Source organism: Bos mutus, chromosome 9 (assembly GCF_027580195.1).
Source record: "Bos mutus isolate GX-2022 chromosome 9, NWIPB_WYAK_1.1, whole genome shotgun sequence".
Taxonomy (NCBI): Eukaryota; Metazoa; Chordata; class Mammalia; order Artiodactyla; family Bovidae; genus Bos; species Bos mutus.
This window is the reverse complement of record NC_091625.1, coordinates 60,793,987-60,817,197: the sequence shown is the minus strand read 5'-3', so window position 1 is coordinate 60,817,197 and position 23,211 is coordinate 60,793,987. Positions and strand designations below refer to the sequence as shown.

Sequence of the window (23,211 nt, the reverse complement as noted above, 5' to 3'; positions counted from 1 at the left end):
GCATGTGGGATCTTAATTCTCTGACCAGGGATGGACCTGGATTGGAAGTGCAGAGTCTTAACCACTAGGCTGCCGGGGTAGTCCCCCTTATTTCAGCTTTTTTTTTTTTTTTAAGGTTCGTCCCTGAAGTACGTATTAGTATTTGTTCTAGAGCTATTGAAAAAAAAACAAACCAATTTTCTATTGTTTTTAAAAAATCTATTTTCTAATGTGGCAATTTCAAAGTTAGACTGGTGTAGGTTACCCACGTGTGCCTAACTCCCATATTCAATAATTAGGGATTTAAGAGTCAGTCTTGTTTCATCTACTGCCCCCCTTCTTTGCCTTTCTCTCCCACACTCTTGGATTGTTTTGAAGCCATCCTAAATGTGCTGTTACTTTGTAAATAGTTTAATATATGCATTTGTATTTACCTCTTGCTTTTCTATAGTTAAGGAACTAATTATCTTTAGAAAAATGTGGGCACTTGGGTAAAGGAGAAGATGAAAGACCTAAATTTGTAGTTTAGCTAAAATATAACACTTCTGCTATGTTCACGGTGCTACATGTGGCAATCTACAGCGTGATGTATAAGTCCTGTGTGCCTACCAGATCTGTAGTATATAATTACTTAATTCAGACATCAGTCTATAAGGATAACAGATTTCCCTTCCAACATTTTTAAGTGTGGGATTAACACATGCACACTACTATAAATAAAACAGATAATCACAGGGACCTACTATATATTGAACTATATTCAGTATCTTGCAAAGGAAATAAAACTGAAAAAGAATATGTATATATATGTATAACTGAATCACTTTGCTGTACACCTGAAACTAATACAACATTGTAAACCAACTATAGTTCAATTTTTTAAAAAAGAAGTAATATAGGGGAACCCCAAGTACACGTTACCCAAGTTTGCCAGGGGTAACACCTGGTACAGAACCATTCCACAGTACAACAAGAATATTGACTCTGATACAAAGTACAAGACATCACCCTCTCCTTAAAATCTAGCAACCACTGATCTGTTCTCTGTGTCTGTAATTTTGTCATTTCAAGTATGCTGTACACATGGAATCATACAGTAGATGACATTTTGGTTACATTGGCATTTTTCACTCAGCATAATTCTCTGGGGATTTATCCAGGGTGAAAAAAAAGAGAAAGAGAAATGTATTACGGAGAATAATAAGTCTGTTGAAACCTGTTATGCAGAAAGGTAAAAGCAGATAATTTCAAATTTGCTAGTCAGAAATGGTGACCAAGGTGAAAATACTCTTTGGCCATAATTTCTGTTGATGAGGGGCCCAGTTGGCCGTGGATGAGATGGAGTTTTATTTAAACTGGAATAGTCAAGGAGAAGTAGACTCCTACAGAGCTTTGGTCCTGCATAGACATTCGTTGTTTACAGAATTACTGAGTATAAAATAAAGGCTAGCCTCTTTGTGGAATGTGCACACAATTAGATAAAGATTCCTGTGGCTGCCACTTGAGGCAGGCCATCCTGAAGCACATTCCCAGCCGCCTTCTCCCTTGCCTTCCTCTGTGATGGAGACTGGAAATTTGAATGTTTAACCTTCCTAACCACTTTCTAGCTAGGGGTGGCCATGTGATGCTGATGAGATAGGGCCAATTCTGCTGAATAAAAATATATATGTAAAATATAAAAAGCCTTTGATGCTTTTGCCTTCTTTCTACCTGACACCTAGATGTGACACCCGGAGGCAGAGCAGCCATTTTGGCATCATGAGCTGATGTGAGGATTAAAGCCATCACACTGAGCTTGGCAAAGTATAAAAACAAAGGGAGCTTGGGTCCCTGAGTATATTATTGAACTGTTGCCCATCTTAGACTGCCTTCTTCAGGGCTGCTTCATATGGGGTGAAAATAAGCCCCTATGTCACAAAGCCTGGTTAGTCAGGTTATTACTATTACTGTTTTGTTGTTGTTGTTATTTGCAGCTAAATGCATTCTTCTTCAGTGATATTGGTGTATTTGTAGCTTTTTTGCCACTTCAGTGCACTCTCACACCTAAGGCCACTCTGGACTTGGGAAATTTTAAGCCAGGAAAGTCCTAGATAATATCTAGTCCAGCAGTTCTCAACCAGGGGTGGAGGTCTCAGTATTTGTGGATGCCACTGGTATTTAGCAGCTAGAGGCCAGGGTACCAACAGCCTGGGTGGCGTGGAGCAGTCCCACAGCACAAATGTGCCTGTTCAAAATGCCAGAAATGCCTGGTGAGAAACACTGATGTCATCAACTTCCCTGACTAGCCTTAGTCAGGACTGATTAGAGCCAGCCCAGGACTCTGGAGACCCTGCTGCACTGATTTGAGCAACCTGGAGATGGCCCCTTCCCACCCATACCTCTCTTAAGTGTAGCCTGGCTTCCCTCTCACCTCTGTTACAGTGCCCTCCTTGATGCCTCAAGCCTCCAGCATCACGGCTGCTTTCCAAGTCGGGATTGATAGCCCTGCAAGCTAGGGAGTGAGGGGAAAAGCATGAAGTGCCCACTGAAACCCCTAACGACCCTGCAGAACCACACTCTGAAAAGTCTCTGAGGCATCTGGGCCTGGAGTTTGTTAGTTTCAGTGCATTTGTCTTCCAGGCAGTCCTACTATTAATAGTATCATGTGATACTTTTTGAAATAAGTAAAAAGAAAAAAAATGCATTAAAGATGAATAGTAGCTGGAAGTGGAAGAGTCCTGGCTCTGGCACCAGGTGCATCTTCTTCCAAACGTTCTCACAGGTAATAGGGGTGATGGCAGAGCAGCCGTCTCCCAGGTCCTGGGTGGAGATGAAAGGGGATGTGGCCTGGGAAAGCACTTTGGGAATGGTAAACGGCTTTATATTCTCATTAGAACAATAATGCTTTTAATGGTTTTGGGCATTAATCATAGACAAGGTCATGTAACAGGACCGTGGGTCGCAGTTTAAATTTCTGATTCTTGTTTTATTTTGATTTATTAGGTCCAAGGGAATTGATTTCAGGCCAGGGCAATGGGTTGAGTAAGTAATAAAAATAATAGGGACGCACTTAGCAAAGTCAGGACTGTGCCCAGCTTACTCATATTTTTTCCAGCACAGAAATGCACAGCTTTTACTGTATCTAAAAGACTTTGCTGGGAATGTGCCTCAAGATGAGGCTTGCACATGGGGCCATTTCTTAGGAGTTGATTTTTCCACATCCTAATTGCAGAACGCATTGTGATTAGAGTGCGTCTCCTATTTTTTTTTGGCCGCACCATGCAGCATGTAAAACTTCCCCAACCAGGCACTGAAGTCACACTCCCTGCATTGGAAACGCAGTCTTAACCACTGGGCCACAGGGGAAGTCCCAGAATGCTTTTTGCATAGTACATAAATGCTGCTGCTGCTGCTGCTGCTAAGTCGCTTCAGTCGTGTCTGACTCTGTGCGACCCCATAGACAGCAGCCCACCAGGCTCCCCCGACCCTGGGATTCTCCAGGCAAGAACACTGGAGTGGGTTGCCATTTTCTTCTCCGACATAAATGCTACCTGCAGCATCAAGTTGTAGACTTGTCTAATCGAGATCTCTTAGAGAAGCACCAGTATGATTCCTATTTTCAGGGTTTCACCTTTTAAGAAGGGGCTTCCCTGGTGGCTCAGTAGTAAAGAATCCACCTGCAATTCAGGAGATGTGGGTTGATCCCTGGGTTGGGAAGATACCCTGGAGGATGGTACAGCAACCCACTCTAGTATTCTTGCCTGGAAAACTCCATGGACAGAGGAGCTTGGCAGGATCAGTCCAAAGGGTCGCAAAGAGTCTGACATGACTGAAGCAACTTAGCTAGCACACATGCGCGCACACACACCCTTTAAGGAACACGTGCTTATAAAAACAGATGAAAACTTTCAGCAAAGCATCTCTCGGATCTGCTCTTCTTGGAGTCCTTGAGGCTTGATTAATATTTGCATTCAAAAGGGAAGGGCCTTCTTGGCAAATAGAGCACGAGCACCAATCCTTGTAGGGTCAATTGCTTAGAACTCCTTCAGCTTAAACATTCTCTGGAAACATTTCTTCGACTCCCAGCCTTGGGAACGCCCATCTTATTCAGAGCTTGGCCTGACACCCTTGTCTCTAACCTTCTGTCAACTGTGTATCCTGCAGCATCCTTGCATCAGAGCGAACTATTTCAGTGCCTTGAGGAGGGGTTTCAGTGGTGACATTGTCTGGGAAATCCTTGAAAAAGATGTTTCTCACACTGGAGTGAATGGGCGTTTGTGTGTTGCCTAATACTGAGTGCTATAGCGCAGGTTCTTCTTTTTCATTCTTTTTCATTGAAAGGGCATCATGGTGCTGAGTCTTTACTTTGAGACAGCTCTTCAAAGTAAAGAAAACAAAAAACAACAAAATTGTGTAAAGCAATTATCCTTCAATTAAAAAAAAAAAAGCAAATGGAGCATAGACTTGAACTATGTGCTGCGGGTAACCTTATGCCCCAGCCCACCCTGACCTGCCCCATTTCTCTCCTCCTTGAATTTAATGGGTCTGGTTTGCAGAATAGATTCTCAGGTGTTCACCTTCATTGGTTTTCGGCTGAAAGTTCTAGTTGGCTGCTGCTGTACATACGAAGTTAGCACCATTACTTAGTCCCTGCATTCTCATTAACGTTAAATTACACTTGCCTTAAATTTTTAAAAATTCTATTTCCTCACTGGTTATTGGATGTTAGTAATGTTTTCTCATGAGGTCTACCACATTTCCTCACAGCAATAATTAGAATCATTACGATAGCAGTCATAGCTGGGATTTACACTGCCTATTTACTTAAATTTTTATTTTTGTTTTCGTGTATATAGTCATTTTAAATAAAATAATATTCCAATAATTAACATAACCATAATAAGAATAATCTAACTGTAATTATCTCAGGCAGAATAACCATTTCAGCATCTCAATAGAGATATGAAAGGATATAAGCCCATATCCCTGTCTACCAGGCTGACAGCCTAGTCTTGTTTTTTGGAACTGTCTGGGCAATAAATAAATATTTTGAAAAAACAGCTATTAAAGCATATGCAGATCTGATCCTCGTGTTCCTTACCTGACAGGACCCTTTCGGAGCTTTTGGCTCTTGTCGAGAAAATATAGCAATTAAATCCCATTATGATAATAACTACAGAAATGTAGGCCTTACAATGTGGCAGGACTCTTCTAATCCTGTTATTTATTTTAATTCACTTAATTAAAAACACAGAGATCTCAATATGTGGTATGACTAGAAAGTCTGCCAATCTCTAGCTAACGGTCTGCCTCCTCAAAGAATTATTCCATTCAACACAGAGAGGGGTGCAACTGGGGTGGTTCTCACAGGACCGTGCCCATCCTTTGCTGCTGCTGCTCCAAGTTCACTCTACCCCAGACGGTAGCCCCTCCATTGCCCCCTCCCCAGCCTCCTGCTGATGCTGCAGGAACCCCTCCACTGGCTGCACCCTGCAGGCACCAGAGGGCTTGGCTTGGACCCATGCAGTCCTTGCAGCTAGAATCTGAAGTCATCTGCAGGAGCCCTCTTGCCGAGGTTAGGGACCAGGTTACAACTACCATGCCTGTTGGGCCTCCCTGGTGACTCAGTGGTAAAGAATCTTCCTGCCAGGGCAGGAGACGTGCATTTGATCCCTGGGTCGGGAAGATCCCCTGGAGAAGGAAATGGCACCCCACTCCAGTATTCCCGCCTGGGAAATCCCATGGACAGAGGAGCCTGGTGGGCTATAGTCATTGGGGTTGCAAAGAGTCAGACATGACTGAGTGATTAAAGAACAACAATAATGGCGCCTGCCCAGCTGTTTGCATTAAATGAACATTGGTTGGTCTGATGCTTTTTAGCTGCTGGGGCTCTTAAGGCAGGACTGGAAGGAGGACAGGGAAAGGGGGTCCCATTGCCTCTAAGTCATGCTCTCTGCCTGCTTAGCAAGCAGTGTGGACAGGCCCAGGGTAGAGGAGAAGACAGAAAGTCAGTAGACTCACATCGGTGCAAGTGTTCATCTTAAGCCTGCTGCATCTCTAACAGCCCTGTGGAATTGTGGAAGCAGGGTTCTGGGTGCCCTGCATGGAATGTGGACTCCTGAGTCAGATGGAACCTGAATTTGGCCCCTAGCACTGCTCATCGCTACCTCTGCGGACAGGGACAAGCTAACCAGTCCCTTAGAGTGGTCATCTATTTGTTCAATTCAAAACAGTTCTTGCCCTTGTGGAGCTAGAGGAGGGTGAAACATGGTAAACAAATAATGCTAGGTGCTAAGGCTGCAGTCTTAAATAAGGTTGTCAGAGAAGGCATCACCGATAAGGTAACATTTGTGCCAACCCCTGTAGGGGTCGAGTGGGAGGGCCATGTACATTCTGTGTAGAGGGACAGCCATGCAGAGGTCTTATGGCAGGGGTACCTGGTGTTTTGAAAGAGTAGCAGCGAGGCCAGTGTGGCTGGAGTAGAATGAGCCAGGGGACTAATGGTTGTGATCAGAGAGGAAAGAGGAGGCCTTTGATACTGGAGGGCTCTGTAGACATGGTGCAGACCTGGGCTTCTGGGCCATATGGGAAGCCATGTTCGGGGATAGGGGTAGGGGGCTTGAACATGTAGGAGAGTAACACAATCTGGCCTAAGGTCTCCTTAGCTTGGCAGTTGTGATGAGCGATAGTCGGGGGGAGGGGAAGGGCTCGAACAGGAAGACCAGGCAAGAGGCTGTGCAGCCCACAGGTGAGACAGGATGGAGGCCTGGACCAGGATGTGGTAGGGGAATGAGGGGAAGTGGTCAGATTGTGGGTGTACTGAGTAATATCTGCCTGATGGAGCGGTTGTAGGGTTAAATGAGGTGCATACAGCTGCTGCTGGCATGCAGTGGGTCCTTGGTAAAGGCCAGCTGCTACTGTTGCTTGTTGTCTTGCTGGGCAGTCCTGACACACACACAGCAGTCAGGTCAGAGACTTGTCCATCTGGTCAGCTGTAGCAGTTGCTGGGACTGGCACTCACAATTGCTGGCTTTAGACCAAATAGAATGCCCCCTGCCTTTCCCTGCAGATCTAAATCACTGAAACCAGGGGAAGCACTCGATTAAACCACACAGGAAAGAATGCTGCTCTCATACCTGACGTGGTGTGAGCTTTGACGGTGAAGCACCTGGTTTCCACATCGCGTGTGTTCACAGGCAGTGTGATGGCTGATTGGCATGTCATGTCTACTTGAGTTTGGCCTTTTTGTTGGGTTTTCCTGGGCATCTTCCACCTCCTGCAGGCAGTGGGCCTGACCCTCCTCCAGGACTCTGGTTCTCAGGTTGCCCTTCACCCGAGCGCCTAACGTGCTGTTTCAGCACTTGTCACCCATCCTGAAGTTGAAAGACTGAGCTTTGGAAAGTAAACGGAAGAGGGATAACTGCCTTCCCATTTTTTAATCATGGCAAAAGATACAGGATTTCCGTTATGAATAAGTAAGCATTTAGTGCAGGAAACGGAAACCACTCTCAGGACTTCACTCAGGAAGAGATGGGAATTAAGTGGTCACAGACTTACTGGAAGGGGCAGAGCCCGGAGGAGCCCTAGGCTGCACCCAGAGTGATTCCCAAAAGTTTGAATAATGGGCCGACCAGCGGACTCCCAGCTCAGAAGATGTTAACTGGGACTGTGGGTTCAGGAACCCACTCCCGGCCTGGGTTTCAGGGAGCAGGCAGCCCGAATGGGGAAGGGCTGGCCATCACCACAGAGAATGGTTCTGGAATGCTGCTGCAGAAAACCTCCCATCTCCCCACCTTGCTTGCCAGCCACTGCTGTACAGGGCAGGCCTCTACTTGTCTTCCTATTTTGCGCAGGTGCCTCCAGTTGGATCGCAGCCCAAACTCTAACTGCAGGTGTGGGGTCTGCAAAGTGTAGTTTTTGTTTTCTGCCCTCCAGCCAGGAGGAGGATGAGGTGAGGTCAAACACGCCGCCTCCCCGTCTCCGGTGACATCCCGCTTGCCTGCAGTGGGTATGGTGGGGCCCCTCCTTCCGGTTCTGTTAGCTTGGCCCGTGTTGAGAAGATACCACCCGCAGCATAAAACTCTACATTAAACACCAAATCCAACTGTCAATATTTTCCCAGCTTATCTTTGGTACAGTGCTGTGTACTTTATAATGGAGGAGCTCATATAATCAGTTACACTGTGGTGACCCTCTGATGTCTGTAAAATAAACAAAGTAGACCTGACAATCAGATTTTGGTTTATTTAAATTTGGAGAAAGTATGGAGCCTGAATTTGTTTATCACAAAATGCTTTTATGGTTCATGTCATTGCTTAAAAAGACTAGGCTAGTCACACCGTTTATCTAAAATGACGTGATCAACATTTGGTATGAACAGCACTTTTAGCAGACTGTTTTCATTATAAAAATATGCAGGAGTGAGTGTCCGGTCCAAGTAAAGGTTAACAAAAACACGAACTGACATCGACACTGTTCTGACCAGTCTGAGTGCTCTGGAGCCCTGAAATAGCCATTTCTTGCAGCTTTGTGTCGAGTCTGTTTTGTAAAAGTTAATCAAATTTCTCTAACCATTACCTGACAAAGTGGCAGAGAATTAAGCTGGCCTATTAGTTTGGGAGCTAAATCAGCCCAGAATGAACATAAACCAGATAGGATCGATGGCTGCTGGTGACCTCATCTGAAGGACAGGTTACTTTTGCTATAATAGTAAGTCCGAGCAGTCATGGGGCTTCCTCAGCAGTAAAGAATCCGCCTGCAATGCAGGAGATGCAGGAGACATGGGTTCGATCTCTGGGTTGGGAAGATCCCCCTGGAGTAGGGCATGGCAACCCTCTCCAGTATTCTTGCCAGAAAAATCTCGCGGACAGAGGAGCCTGGTGGGGCACAGTCCGTGGGCTCGCGAAAGAGTCAGACATGACTGAAGTGACTGAGCATGCATGCATCAGTTATGGGGTTCCTGAAGAGTGCCCTGGATGATACAACAGAAATTGGCAGATCAATGTCTCTCTGAAAATTGGAGGTTGGGGTAAAAAAAATCAGTAAAGTGCCACATATATATCTAATACTACTTTATGTACTAAATAGTTAAGTGTATAGGGGACTTCCCTGGTGGCCCAGTGGTTAAGACTCTGCTTCCAGTGCAGGGGAGCGGGTTCAGTCCCTTGCTGTGAAAGTGGGATCCCACATGCCACGAGGTCAAAAAGTAAAACAAAGTCAATAATAGTAAAAATATAAAATTAATAACATTTTAAAGATATCCGTTTCCAAAGTACACTGTATTCCTTGGTAACCCTTTTAAATCATTCTCTTCTGTCGTTCGGGAAACATTACTGCAGTTGTGTCATGGACTGATCAGCCGCCGTTTTTTTCCTGTGCAGCCTGCACTTTCCCCTCCAACATTTGATTATGAAAGTTGTCCTGTGTACAGCAAAGCTGAAAGAATTTTACAATGAACATCTGTATAGCCACCACCTAAATTCCACCATCAATATTTTATTAAAATTGCTTTATTCCCTACAGTTATAGATGCTTTACCATCTATAGTCAGGTAGTTATTGCTGCATAGCAAATTACTGCAAACTAAGGGCTCTTTTTGGCCAGTCCCCATGGCTTGTGGGAGAAGGCAATGGCACCCCACTCCAGTACTCTTGCCTGGAAAATCCCATGGACAGAGGAGCCTGGAAGGCTGTAGTCCATGGGGTCGCTGAGGGTCGGACATGACTGAGTGACTTCGCTTTGACTTTTCACTTTCATGCATTGGAGAAGGAAATGGCAACCCACTCCAGTGTTCTTGCCTGGAGAATCCCAGGGCCAGGGGAGCCTGGTGGGCTGCCATCTATGGGGTCGCACAGAGTCGGACACGACTGAAGCGACTTAGCAGCAGCAGCGTGGCTTGTGGGATTTAGTTCCCTGACCAGGGATTGAACCTATGCCCCCTGAAGTGGAAGCACAGTCTTAACCACTGGATCACCAGAGAATTCCTGGAACTTATTTAAAACAATAAGCACTTAATATCTCACTTGGTCCTTATGAGTCAGAAATTGGGGAATGGCTTCTCTGAGTTGTTCTGGCTTGAGGTTCCCTGAGAAGCTGCAGTCTGGACATTGGCCAGGGGTTACAGTCATCTGCAACGTGACTGGTGCTCGACAGCTCACTTCCAAGAGGGCTCACTCACATAGCTGATGGCTTGAACCTTCAAAGATGGCACAAGGCAGTTTCAAATGGGTGCTGTTCAGACTGGTGGTTGCCAAGGGGCAGGGGATTAGGGGAGGGATCAAGTGAGAGATGGGGATTAGCAGACGTAAGCTTTTATATAGAGAATGGGTAAACAATAAGGTCCTACTGTATAGCACAAGGAACTATATTCAATATCCTGTAATAAACCCTAGTGGAAAAGAATATAAAAAGAATATATATATGTATGTATAATTGAATTACTTTGCTATCCAGCAGTAATTAATACAACATTGTAAATCAACTACGCTTCAATTAAAAAAAAACAATTATATGTAACAATCACAACTATATAACCTAATATAAAAAGTTACAATCGCAGGGAATTCCCTGATGGTCCAATGGTTAGGACTCCACACTTTCACTGCTGAGGATGCAAGTTCAATCCCTGGTCAGGGAACTAAGATCCCACAAGCCACACAGTGCAGCAAAAAAAAAAAAAGTTATAGACACAAATGTACACCTAAGCTTGTCATTAAAAATGTGAAAACATTTTATATGGAAGTTTTATGCAAATTAAATATTTAGTATCTTTCCTTATTTTAAAGAATGGGTGCTGTTGACAGTAAGTAACTCAGAAATGATGGAGTGGGGCTGGAGGATTCAGGGAAAGCTTTGCCCTAAAGGTGAGACTTGCCTGATGTGGCATTCCAGCCAGGGCTGATGCTAACACCAGTGCAGAGCGAGAACTTCAGGTGGAGTGGGAAGCAGAACGAGACTCTGCTCCCAGACAGCGGAGCAGGAAGGGTTCCGAGGACTGGATTGCATCGGGGAAGGCAGCTTTAATGGCTCCTAACAGGAGGGGCCTCAGCTCCCCAGACTGAGATCTTTAGACGTGGTCATTAATGTTTGAAATATAGCAGCATCCCAAAACTACTTTTCCTAGGTACACAGACATTTTAATTCACACACTCAGTGTATTCCTTTGAGGTTGAAATATTGTAGATGGTTCTCTGCTCTTTAAAGCTTCTTTCTATTGAAAGTTTTTTTCCCCCCTCGAAGCACATCTTTCTAAATTTTTTAAAAAATTATTTCTTTGGCTGTGCTACTTCTTAGCTGCAGCATGGGATTGAGTTCCTTGACCAGGGATGGAACCTGGGCCCCCTGCATTGGGAGCACAGAGTCGTAACCACTGGACCACCAGGGAAGTCCCCCCTAATTTTTAAATGTGTATTCCTGTTCCTGACCCCAGAACAGGGCCAGACTGGATAACAGGGAAGGATTCTCTGGGAATGCTTGGCTCCCTTAAACCAGGAGGATGATAGCTACTGCTCCTCTATCGCAGGTGAAGCCCCCACCCAGGACACTGGTGGGGAGGCAAAGACGAGGGGGGTGCCTCCTGAGTGCTGTGGGGAGTGGTTTGTGGAGGGTTTTGGGGCCCTCACCCAGAGGTGGAAGGAGAGCTCATCCTGCCCTGGGGGAGGTCAGCTGCCCTCTGAGTGACTGCCAACCCCCCTCTGCTTTCCTGGGAGGTGAGCCTCTTTCTTGGACATGCACCCAGGACCTGCCCCTCTCCTGGCAGCTTCCTGGTGGTCGGTGGGCGCAGTGGGAGCTCTTCCAGAGCAGTTGGAGTGGAGATATTGGCCTTCCTGAACCAGGTAGAGAACATATCAGTGTCCTCTTGATTCAAATGGGAGGATCCTCCTTTATGGTCAAAGAATAAAGAGTACAAACAATGAAAAATACCTTATCAGATCAAGTCAGTGACCCATGAATCAAAGAATTCCAAGTCTTTAGTGCTGGAGAATGTTGACAATCACCCTGTACTGTACAGCCCCTCTTGTAAAGATAAGAAAGAAACCTGGAAGCCAAGGAATGGGAAAGCTGATTTGAAGCCTAGCCAAGTAGGTCCTGGGGCTCCTGGTTCTCCGCTCATAAAGGCCAGTGTTCATTTTGTACCCACTTTTGTGTGTGGCTTCTGTGCTGGTACTTCACACACTGTGTATTCATGAAGTATATTACCCCCAAAATAAAAGCATTGCCTTAAGAATTATTTTCCCAAAATAATAGTTACAAGTTGTGTAGTATTTATGTAGTGCTTATGTGTAGTACTTACTTGCCAGGTTCTAAATTCCTTCCAGATAGAAATTCTTATTTAATCTTCTAACCATGCTGCTGCTGCTGCTAAGTCGCTTCAGTCATGTCTGACTGTGCAACCCCAAAGACGGCAGCCCACCAGGCTCCCCCTTCCCTGGGATTCTCCAGGCAAGAACACTGGAGTGGGTTGCCATTTCCTTCTCCAATGCATGAAAGTGAAAAGTGAAAGTGAAGTCGCTCAGTCGTGTCCAATTCTTCGCAACTCTATGGACTGCAGCCTTTCAGGCTCCTCTGTCCATGGGATTTTCCAGGCAAGAGGACTGGAGTTGGGTGCCATTGCCTTCTCTGCTTCTAACCATCCTAGGAGGTAAATATGATTGTTGTTGCTATTGTTGAGTCAGTAAGTTGTGTCCAACTCTTGCGACCCCATGAACTGTAGCCCGCCAGGCTCCTCTGTCCATGGGATTTCCCAGGCAAGAATACTGGAATGGGTTTTCATTTCCTTCTCTAGGGAACTGAGGAATCGAACCCACGTCTCCTGCATTGCCAGCTGATTCTCTACCACTGAGCCACCAGGGAAGCTGGTAAATACGGTTACTATCCCCATTTTCTGGATGAGAAAACTGAGGCACGAAGAGATCACGGTGACCTCTCCAAGATGAGGTGGCTATACAACCCATGCTGTTAACCCCACTTGGCCCCGATTCCCTATGCAAACATCAGTGCTGTTCACTGAATCTTCAAAGCTTTCTGTTTTACAGGCATGTGATAGGCTTGAGCGTCTCACCTCCTTGTGTCTTTGGGGCCATGTGACTGCTTGTGGCCACTGAGTTGTGAAAAGTATGTTGTGTCACTTCTGAGCTAGATCGTGTTATCACTATTGTATGATCCTCCAGATCTGTTTTTCTCTATGCCCTGGGGACTGATGGTTTCTCTGTGAGCCTGGGCAAGTCAGAGAGGAAACAGAGCCCCAGCCAACCCTGAGTGGACAGAGCTGGGGTGTGAAAGAAACTGAGATGCGGGGGCTGTTTGTCACTGAGTCCATCCTGACTGATGTAATCTCTGATGTGCCTAGTATTTCAAGGAGTACCTTAGTAATAGGCTTTCCTGGTGGCTCAGACAGTAAAGAATCTGCCTGCAATGTGGGAGACCTGGGTTCCACCCCTGGGTTGGAAAGATCACCTGGAGAAGGGCATGGCAACCCATTCTAGTATTCTTGCCTGGAGAATTCTCCAACCAAACAGAAATGATTCTTTGGATCATTTGATACTTTGTGTGTGGGTCACTGACTTTCTTAGAACGTTGGAGAAGAGGTTGGGCAAATGAACTCAAGCTGTGAGAATAAGAAAATGTGGTACCACTTCTCATTTTCCTGAAAGTCCTTCAGCTTCCCCCTGTCTAATCGGTTGCATAGCCCACCTGTCCAGTCTGTTGCGTAGCCACGTAAACATCAGGCAGTTACCTGCACAGATGCGTGAAGAGTGTGCTGTGTATGTTTGGCTGCAAATCTATCAGCATTACAACAAATAGCGAAGACTCAAAAAAATATCACAGCAGTTATCACAGCTATGAAAGATGAGACAGGTAGGGGTCCAAGGTCATATGAGAATGATCTTCTGTTGACAGTTCACTGATTCCTGGATTATTAGTGGTTTTTCTGAGCCACATGGGACCAGCTAAGAAGTATTGCCTTGGGATAATCCCTCGCAGTTTGGTGGTTAGGACTCAGTGCTTGAGAGCCTGGGTTCAATCCCTGGTTGGAGAAATAAGATACCACACGCCTCGAGGTGCAGCCAAAAAGTATTCCTCTAGACTTCAAATCCTAGGCTGCAGAGTGGAAGGGGTGAGCAAACCCAGCTCTTCTTGTTTCATGTGAACGAGACTGGGGCATGTTTTTAAAAGGCGGCCAGTTATATTAGCTTTGATTATGATAGTGTTACTGTTTGTTTTGACTTAGGAGAGAGCAGTAGGTATGTAGCTACAAGAAAAATTTGCAAAAAATAAGAGTTTGTCCTCCCACATTCTCTTCTTTAAGATGCGATTTCTTAAGTATCACAGTTACAGCATGCTGAGAAATATAGAGATTTTATTTAATGCTGCTCCGGTTTTCAGAACTTCATTTTTGAAAAAGTAAAGTATTCAAATTCAGTGTTTTTGGTGGGGGGCTGCATCGTGCAGCATGAGGGATCTTAGTTCCCTGACTAGGAATGAAACCCAGGCCCTTGGCAGTGAGAGCACAGCGTCCTAGCCACTGGACTGCCGTCGAATCCCCCAGATTGAGTACTTTTTGAGCATCTACTATGTGCTTAGATGGGGCTCTAGTGGTCCTTGCCACCCTGGGGCTCACAATCCATCCCAGGAGACAGAAGTTAAACAAGTAATGACAAGTCTCCTCAGCGTCACAAAGAGAAACCCACAGCGGATTTCCCTGGACCTGCGGGTCAGGGAGGGTCTCCCTAGGAAAGTGACACCCAGAATCAGGCTTCAGAGATGAGTGAAGATTAAACCAACGAAGGAGGGAGGGAGAGTTCCAGATGAGGGACGCGCCTGTTGCCAAGGCAGGACTTGAGAGTGTGGCAAGCCCCAAGAGGTGAGGCTGGGGTCAAGGGGCCAGTGCCTCCTGTTAAGAGTTGTAAGTTGATTCCTAAGGGCAGCCACCATGCTGTGAAAGGCCTTAAGAATAGAAATGACAGAATCAGATTTCTTGTTTTTAAAAGAGCACTCCGGCCTCAGTGAGAAGCAACCAGAGAAGGTGAAACAAGCCTGGTTGACAGGCTCTGGTACCGATCCAGGTGAGTGGCAAGAGATGGCGGGGGCCTGGGCCTGGGTAGTTGCTGTGGGGCTGGAGAGAATTGGATGGATCAAATCTAGGTCCCTTTGTAAAAATAATGTGTTTTTTCCCTCGTTACTTAAATATTTTTCTGATTACTTTTTGGCTGTGCTGGTTCTTCTTTGGTGTGTGGCCTTTTCTCTGGGTGAGGTCAGTGGGAGCTCCTCTGTAGTTGTGCACAGGCTTCTTGTGTGGTGGCCTCTCTTATTGCAGAGCAGGGGCTCTAGGGCGCTCAGGCTGAGTAGTTGCGTCTCCTGGGCTCTAGAGCACAGGCTCAGTAGTTGTGATTCATGGGCTTGGTTGCTTCTCGGCATGAGGGATCTTCCCAGACCTGGGCTTTGAACCCGTGTCTCCTGCATTGACAGATTCTTTACCACTGAGCCACTGGAGAAGGAAGCCCTTAAATGTTTTTCTTACAAAAAGTCTTGAGAAAATGTATAAGCACAAAAAAGAAAATCACCTAATCCCATCTCCCAAGGAGCAGCGTTATTTCTTCAGTATAAACCCTTCCAACCTCTCTTCCAGGCATTTACAATACACATTAATTGTAAAAGCAAAATTTGTATATTAGGTATACATTGTTTTATAACCTATACTTAAAAAAAAAACAATGTAGTTATTTTTTAGGCACGCCCCCCTACTTGTGGAGTCTTAGTTCCCAGACCAGGGATTGAACTCAGGCCCTTGGCAGTGAGAGCACAGAGTTCTAACCACCGGACCTCCAGGGAATTCCCTAATCTATACTTTTAAAGTTCTTTGGACTGTGTTGGCAGTTGAAATGCCTTGGTGTGAGTTTGTACATTTCTCCAGAAAGAATCCTCTATCGGTGTATATAGATAAACTGAGTGCCTTTTTTTTTTCCCTTTTGAGCCTGGTATATAGTCCTTGTTTTGTTCAGTCGCTCAGTCATGTCTGACTGTTTGCGACCCCATGGACTGTAGCACGTCGGTGTTCCCTGTACTTCACTATCTCCCGGAGTTTGCTCAGACTCACATTCATCAAGTCGGTGATGCCATCCAAATGTCATCTTCTGTCACCCGCTTCTCCTCCTGCCCTCAATCTTTCCCAGCATCAGGGTCTTTTCCAGTGAGTCAGCTTTTCATAGCAGGTGGCCAAAGTATTGGCGCTTGAGCTTCAACATTAGTGCTTCCAGTGAATATTCAGGGTTGATTTCCTTGGTCCTGAATCTTGTTAATTCCTGGCCTGAAAGAATCTGTACGCAACCATGGGAGAAGGGTCCCTGGGAGATGCTTTGTAGAAGCTGCAGTTCCCGGAACTCTGGTGTAGGGCAGGCAGCCACCATTCAGGTTTTCCCTAGGCTGTCGCTGGGGCAAGGGAGGTGCTGATGGCACTCAGCTGCATCTCTGAATGGTCAGAGGGAAACGGCGTCAGATACTGAGAACGAGCTGCCAAACAGCTTCCTGCAGAGTGAGCTGAGGCCAGCACCTCTGCTGAAGGGGAAAGTAAGAAATGAAATACTGAAAATAGCACAGTGTTATCTATCAAATCTGTCTCAATTAAAAAGAGAAATGAGATAATTTGGGGGTGTCTCCTTGAAGCAGTATGTGAGATGACCCTTCTTAATAGGTCATTAAATAAGCTGATATCCTTCCAAATCAGGAATTGTTTGTCATCCCTGTTCGGTTTGTCACTTTCACTTTGTCAGATACGTTTTTTGTCTCTGCCAAATCTGTAGAAGGAATTTTAGCTTCCTGGGTCAGCAGTATCCACCAGTGGTCTGGGAGATTTTTATAGGGCAGCCCCTGAAGATTGAGGGACTAACGTCTCTTGGTTCTAGGAGGATTTCTCCCTCCTTCTCTTCCAGGAGAGATTAGGAGGGAGAGTCTCATGACATTGAGCTGCACTTATTTAGACTGCACCCTCCTGGTCTCAGTATCTGGCCCCAGCACTGCATAAGGAGGAAGGGGGTCACTTCTGGTGCCCCAAAGCCTGGTCCTGACCCTCCTGAGATGCAGCCTTCAGCACATCAGGGGGATCAAAGATGCAGGGATTGCTCCAGGTCACCAGAATCCCTAGGCAGCGAAGCTGGGATGACCTTCTGTGTCCAGGGTCTATCTTGGTCATATGGAGATGGCGGGTTTCCCCTTGAGAGCTGGAGCAGCCTCTTCAGCCTGTTGTTTTATTCTCCCACAATTAACCATGGTAATCTGTGCCCGGGCGCTGGAGGGTAGGCCTCAGGAGAGGATGATGTTTAAGGAGCTGCAGCATCTTGGGCAGTCAGTCTTGCATTGGACAAGATTAACATCTTCCTTCCTTTTTGAAGCAAAATAGATAACGTGTAAGAAATGGACAGGAGTTTGAGCAAACTCTGGGAGATAGTGGACAGGGAAACCTGGTGTACGCGTGGGGTTGCAAAGAGTGGGACATGAACTTAGCGACTGAACAACAAATTATAAGAAATGATGAAATTCACATGTGGTGGTGATTATCACATTACCGAAAAGAGTTTTTTAACTTTTAGGTACACGTGTGTCCCAGGTGACCTCTGTTTCTCTTTCCACACTCCCTGGGAATTCAGGCAGGAGGGAACGTGGTGGCAGCTTTGAGAGGCAGTTTGGTTTTTTGCATTCGTGAGCGGGTGTCTTCGTGGGATCAGCTGGGGAGGGTTGGCTCTTGGTAAATATAAAGAGGGAATTTGCCTTCAAAGATTGTCCTTCAGAGGATCTAAGGAGATGTTTCAAGAATGCTTTTTCTTTATTTTTTATTGAAATATAGTTGATTTACAGTGTTGTGTTAATTTCTGCTGTATGGCAAAGTGACTCAGTTACACACCGAGTCTCATATATATACATATGAGTGAAGTCGTTCAGTCGTGTCTGACTCTTTGCGACCCCATGGACTATAGCCCACTAGATTCCTCTGTCCATGGGATTTTCCAGGAAGAAATACTGGAGTAGGTTGCCATTTCCTTCTCCAGGAGATCTTCCCGACCCAAGGATTGAGCCTGGGTCTCCTGCATTGTAGGCAGACGCTTTACTGTCTGAACCACCAGGCAAGTCCTTATATATATATGTTCTTTTTTATATTCTTATCCTGGGTGGTTTCTCCCAGGATAATATTGAACACAGTTCCCTGGGCTATATAGTAGGACCTTGTTGTTTAAAGAAAGTTTTTAAAAAAATTATTTTATTTTTAAATTGGAGGATAATTGCTTTACAATATTTTGTTAGTTTCTGCCATATATCAACATGAATCAGCCGTAAGTATACATATGTCCCCTCCCTTATGATCCTCCCTCCCACCTTCCACCCCATCCCACCCTCTAGTTTGTCACAGAGCACTGGATTTGAGTTCCCTGCATCATACAGCAAATTTCCGCTGGCTATCTAATTTTACATATGGTTTTGTGCATGTTTCAGTGACAGCCTCTCAATCAGTCCCACCTTCTCTTCCCTCCCCTGTGTCCACAAGTCTCTTCTCTGTCTCTGCATCTCCATTACTGCCCTGCCAATAGGTTCATCAGCACCATCTTTCTAGATTCCATATATATGTGTTAATATATGATATTTATCTTTCTCTTTCTGACTGACTTCACTCTGTGTAGTAGGCTCTAGGTCCAGCCATCTCATGAGAACTGAGTCAAATGCATTCCTTTTTGTGGCTGAGTAATATTCCGTTGTGTATATGTACCATAGCTTCTTGATCAATTCCTCTGTTGATGGACATATAGGTTGCTTCCATGTCCTGGCTATTGTAAATAGTGCTGCTATGTATGTTGGGGTACCTGTGTCTTTTTCAACTACGGTTTTCTCAGGGTATATACTCAGTAGTGGGATTGCTGGGTCATAGGGTAGTTTTATTCCCTTTTTTTTTTTTAAGGACTCTCCATATGTTCTCCATAGTGGTTGTGTCAGTTTGCATTCCCACCAACAGTGCAAGAACATTCCCTTTTCTCCACACCCTCTCTCTGCGTTCTTTGTTTATAGATTTTTTTGTTGATGGCCATTCTGACCGGTATGAGGTGATATCTCCTTGTTTTGATTTGCATTTCTCTAATAATAAGTGATTTTGAACATCTTTTCATGTGCTTATTAGTCATCTGTGTGTCTTCTTTGGAGAAGTGTCTGTTTAGGTCTTCTCCTTTTTGATTATGTCGTTTGTTTTTCTGGTATTGAGCTGAATGAGCTGCTTGTATATTTTGGTGATTAATCCTTTGTCAGTTGTTTCATTTGCTGGAAGACTTTTTTTCTATTACTGGACCAACTTACGGTTGGAAGACTTCAGGGTCTTTCAGGGTATGGACTTCCCAGCTGGTGCTAGTGGTAAAGAATCTGCCTGCCACTGCAGGAGACTTAAGAGATACAGGCTTGATCCCTGTGTTGGGAAGATCCCCTGGAGGAGGGCTTGGCAATCCACTCCAGGATTCTTGCCTGTAAAATTCCATGGACAGAGGTGCCTGGTGGGCTACAAACCATAGGATTGTAGAGAGTTGGACGTGACTGAGCGACTGAACACACATACACACACACATACTTAGGTATTTCATAAAAAGTGACAAAGGCAAGCACTGAACTTTTCAAAAGAGCTGAGACGTAGTGCTCTATGGCCACAAGGGGACTGTTCTTTTTTTATATTTATCATCCTGATAACTCATTCCTATCCTGCCCAGAGAAGAGTTTCCACTCCCTTCTGGATCTAGAATTCTCCCTTTTTACCGTAAGAGAAGCTGTGGAAAGTTTGATGTCACAGGGTCTGTGATATGCCAAAGTTGCCAGATCCACACCTCTCTCTGTGCAGGTTTCTCAGTGGCTGGAGCAGCTAGTATCATTTATTCATTCGACAACCACTTAGGACACTACCGTGTTTGGTGCTGAGCTTGTTGAAATAAATACATGAAAGTCACTACTCTTGAGGAGTTTACTGCGTGAATCAGTCTCTTGGGCTGGGTTGGTGTCTAATGTCAGATACTGGTTCTAATGCTACATGCTCTTACCTCTAGTGTCTGATAATGGTGCAGTCTGTTCGGCTATACAACATGTTTCTGTAATGAAATGAGCTCATATACAATTTAAAAGAGAATAACATCAGTTCATATGCTTCTCACCCTATGGAAGAAGAGCCAGAGTAGCAGGTTAGAATTATAACCTTTATAATTCTCCAACCAGCAGGAAAGGGAAATGCCTTCAGCTGAACTTCTCATCCATAGGAAGGAGCTCTTTCTGCTCTGCTTTAAGAAAATTAAAAATGGGTCCCTGTGCCCAGAGCTCCATTCCTAGAGACGTGGACCCCTAGCCTTGAGGGCTCCCAGCTGGCAGCAGGCTGTACGTCCTGCTATCTGGTCTGGCCTGGAAAACTAGCATCTCCATCCTGTCGGGTCTTTTTGTACCTTTAATATTTTCTGCAGTCACCTCTTGCTGCCACAGGCTGCTGGTTTGCTTCTGAGGTGCTAATTGTGTGTGTGTATGTGTGCATGCACACATGTGTGTGAGTGGTCTTGTTACCATTGATATTTTTAAAATTTAAGTATAGTTTACAGTGTTGTATTAGTCTCTGGTATACAGCAAAGTGATTCAGATATATATATATATGTGTGTGTGTTTGTGTGTGTGTGTATTCTCTTTCAGATTACTTTCCATTGTAGGTTATTACAAGATATTGAATACAGTTCCCTGTGCTATACAGTAGGTCCTTATTGTTTATCTATTTTATATACAGGAGTGTGTATCTGCTAATGCCAAACTCCTGATTGGTTACCGTAGGTTTTGTTAGTATATGTGCTGCTGAAGCAAGCCTGGTTACCATTGGTTTTGAATGATCTTTGAGTGGTCCGATCCATCCTGTGTTTCCCCAGTGCCCTGGTGCTGACTTCTGGAAGGCCTAGAGGGGTAAACATTCTTACACTGAAGTGGGGGTTCTGAGCCTCCTGTTCCCTCCGCTCAGCCTGGCCCAGCACCCTTCCATCTGTGAACCCTCAAGGAATAGAGCCCTGGAAGTCCTGTGCCTGGCTCTGCAGTGTGGCCACAGCTGGAGACAGGGACTGGGGGGGGCCTGACCAGTTCTCAGTGTTTGAAGTCGGCAGGGGATTTTACAGTCCGTTTACCGTTTCCTGAATTGGGCACAGAGTGAGGCATGTAAACTATCTTAATACTGTTTGGAATCCCTTTTTGTGTGACCTGATTCTGGGGTGACCTTAAGTGAGTAATAAAACCCTTCAGTGGCAGCAGGGAGTTAAGGAGCCTAGTTCCTACTCAAAGAGACAGAGCATCAGTGGTCCTCACTTGGCACAGTGCCCAGACTGCATCAGGCCTTCCACTTACAGCATTCCAGCTTGGGGCCAGGCCAGCCCAGCAGGAAGGGCCCAGGTTGGAGTAATAAATAAAGGATGCAGGAAACTCGGTCAGGAGGACTTGCTTTGAAAATGTTCCCAAGATACATGTATAACCTGATGCTGAAAGTCAGACCTTATGCCGGGTGGAGAGGTTCCACCAGCAGCCGCACGGAGCTCTCCTGGTCCCTTCACTCCTCATGCTGTGCAATGGAAGACCATTTAGAAAGCAGAAAGGGTGCTTTGAGGAGCAAATCTATTTGTTCATCTTCTGCATTGGAACGTTAGGGGTTAAAAAGATGGTTGAGATTATTTGCCCCACACAGATCTAAAAATGCTGTCATGGGCATTCATAGGAAGCTTTGTTAACCTCAGTCAGTTTTAGGAGTCGTAAGCACGGGAGGCCTAATCTCTGTTGCTCTGTGACCCAGAGAGCTTGTCTGTGGAGACAAGAGGTGGCTCAGTGTGCCTGTGGCCATGCACCCCCTTGCCCCGACCGGTGGATGGAGAGGTGTGCTCCTGTCTGGGAATTCAGCCAACACTGTGATCTGTTCTTTCTCTTGGCTTCTGTTTTCATGGTTATGTCACTGTTAGATAGAGGAATCAATAGAATGGAAGATATGGGCAAATAAATATGTTCCAACTAGAAGAAGCAGTGAATCCATTGTACTAGCAAGTACTTTCCTTGAAGGAGAACCATAGGATGCTTTATCTCACTTTTCTAAGAGAAAAGACATTATTACCCAATCACATGGATGAAGACTGGTTGATATTTCTCAGATCCTTCTATTTCAGCATCTCCGCATCCTTATCCCAGTCCAAGCCTCTGCATCTGTGATGCTGCAGCAACAGTAGTCCCGTTGATAACCCTGGGCCCTACCGTTGCCCCATCCCTCTGCTCTTCATGCCGCACCATGCAGACCATTTCAATATTGCTGATTTGGCCGCGGGACTTCCTCTTAAATGCCTTCTCAGGGCTCACCATCGCCCCATACACCTTCCTTGCCTTTTCTTCCCGTCACTGGATCACTGGACCTTTGAGTGGCCTCCACCCGCAACACAACGTCATCCCTCCTTATTCCCTGTATTAGTCAGGTTCTCCAGAGAGACAGACCAATGGGATGTGTGTGTGTTAAGAGATTTATTATAAGGATTTTGCTGTTGTGATTATGGAGGCTCGCAAATTCAAAATTTGTAGACTGGGCCAGCAGGCTGGAGACCCAAGAGAGCTGATGTTTCAATTCCAGTCTGAAAGCAATCTGCTGGAGGATTCTCTTTTTGTTCTAGCCAGACCTTCAACTAGATGAAGTCCACCCACATTATGGAGGGGAATCTACTATACTCAAATCCCCTGACTAAATGCTAATCTCATCCCCAATCAGCCTTACAGAAACATCCTGAGTGTTTGACTAAATATCTGCGCACCCTGTGGTGCAGCAAGTTGACACATAAAATTCACTATCACACTTCTCTTTGCTTTTTGTCATCTGTCCACAGCTTATCTAATGTGCTACACTAATTCTGGACTCAGGGGCTTTGTGCAAGCTGCTTATTCCACCTGGAGTGCATCTGGAATTCCACTTCCTTAAGGGGGCCTTCCCTGATCTCCCAGGCTAGGTTCATTCCCTCAGCTATATATTGCTAGAGTACACTAAGTTTCCCTTTAATATCACACTTAGAATCACTTGCTCAGTGCCAACCTTTCCCACTAGACTTTAAGTTCCATGGAGGCAGGAAGCATTTCTGATTTGCTGTTACATGCCTTTTCAAAGGTCATCCAATGAATGAATGAATTAAAATACTAATAGTTTACACTGTATTAAGCGTTTACAAGTTATGAGACTCTAACATACCCACATGCAAC

General features: G+C 45.3%; 1 protein-coding gene across 5 annotated transcripts in view; it reads left to right on the top strand.

The window, feature by feature from the left end:
* The window catches only part of ANKRD6 (ankyrin repeat domain 6), a 182,362-nt gene that overhangs the window by 64,621 nt on the left and 94,530 nt on the right, over window positions 1-23,211 (top strand). Inside the window, exon 1 of one of the 5 annotated variants that reach the window (XM_070376598.1) lies at window positions 15,003-15,023. The exons of the other annotated variants lie outside the window; for them this stretch is intronic. The gene's annotated coding sequence lies outside the window, so the exon portion shown is untranslated. Of the gene's footprint in view, window positions 1-15,002; window positions 15,024-23,211 lie in introns of those variants that run through there. 5 annotated transcript variants of the gene reach the window in all.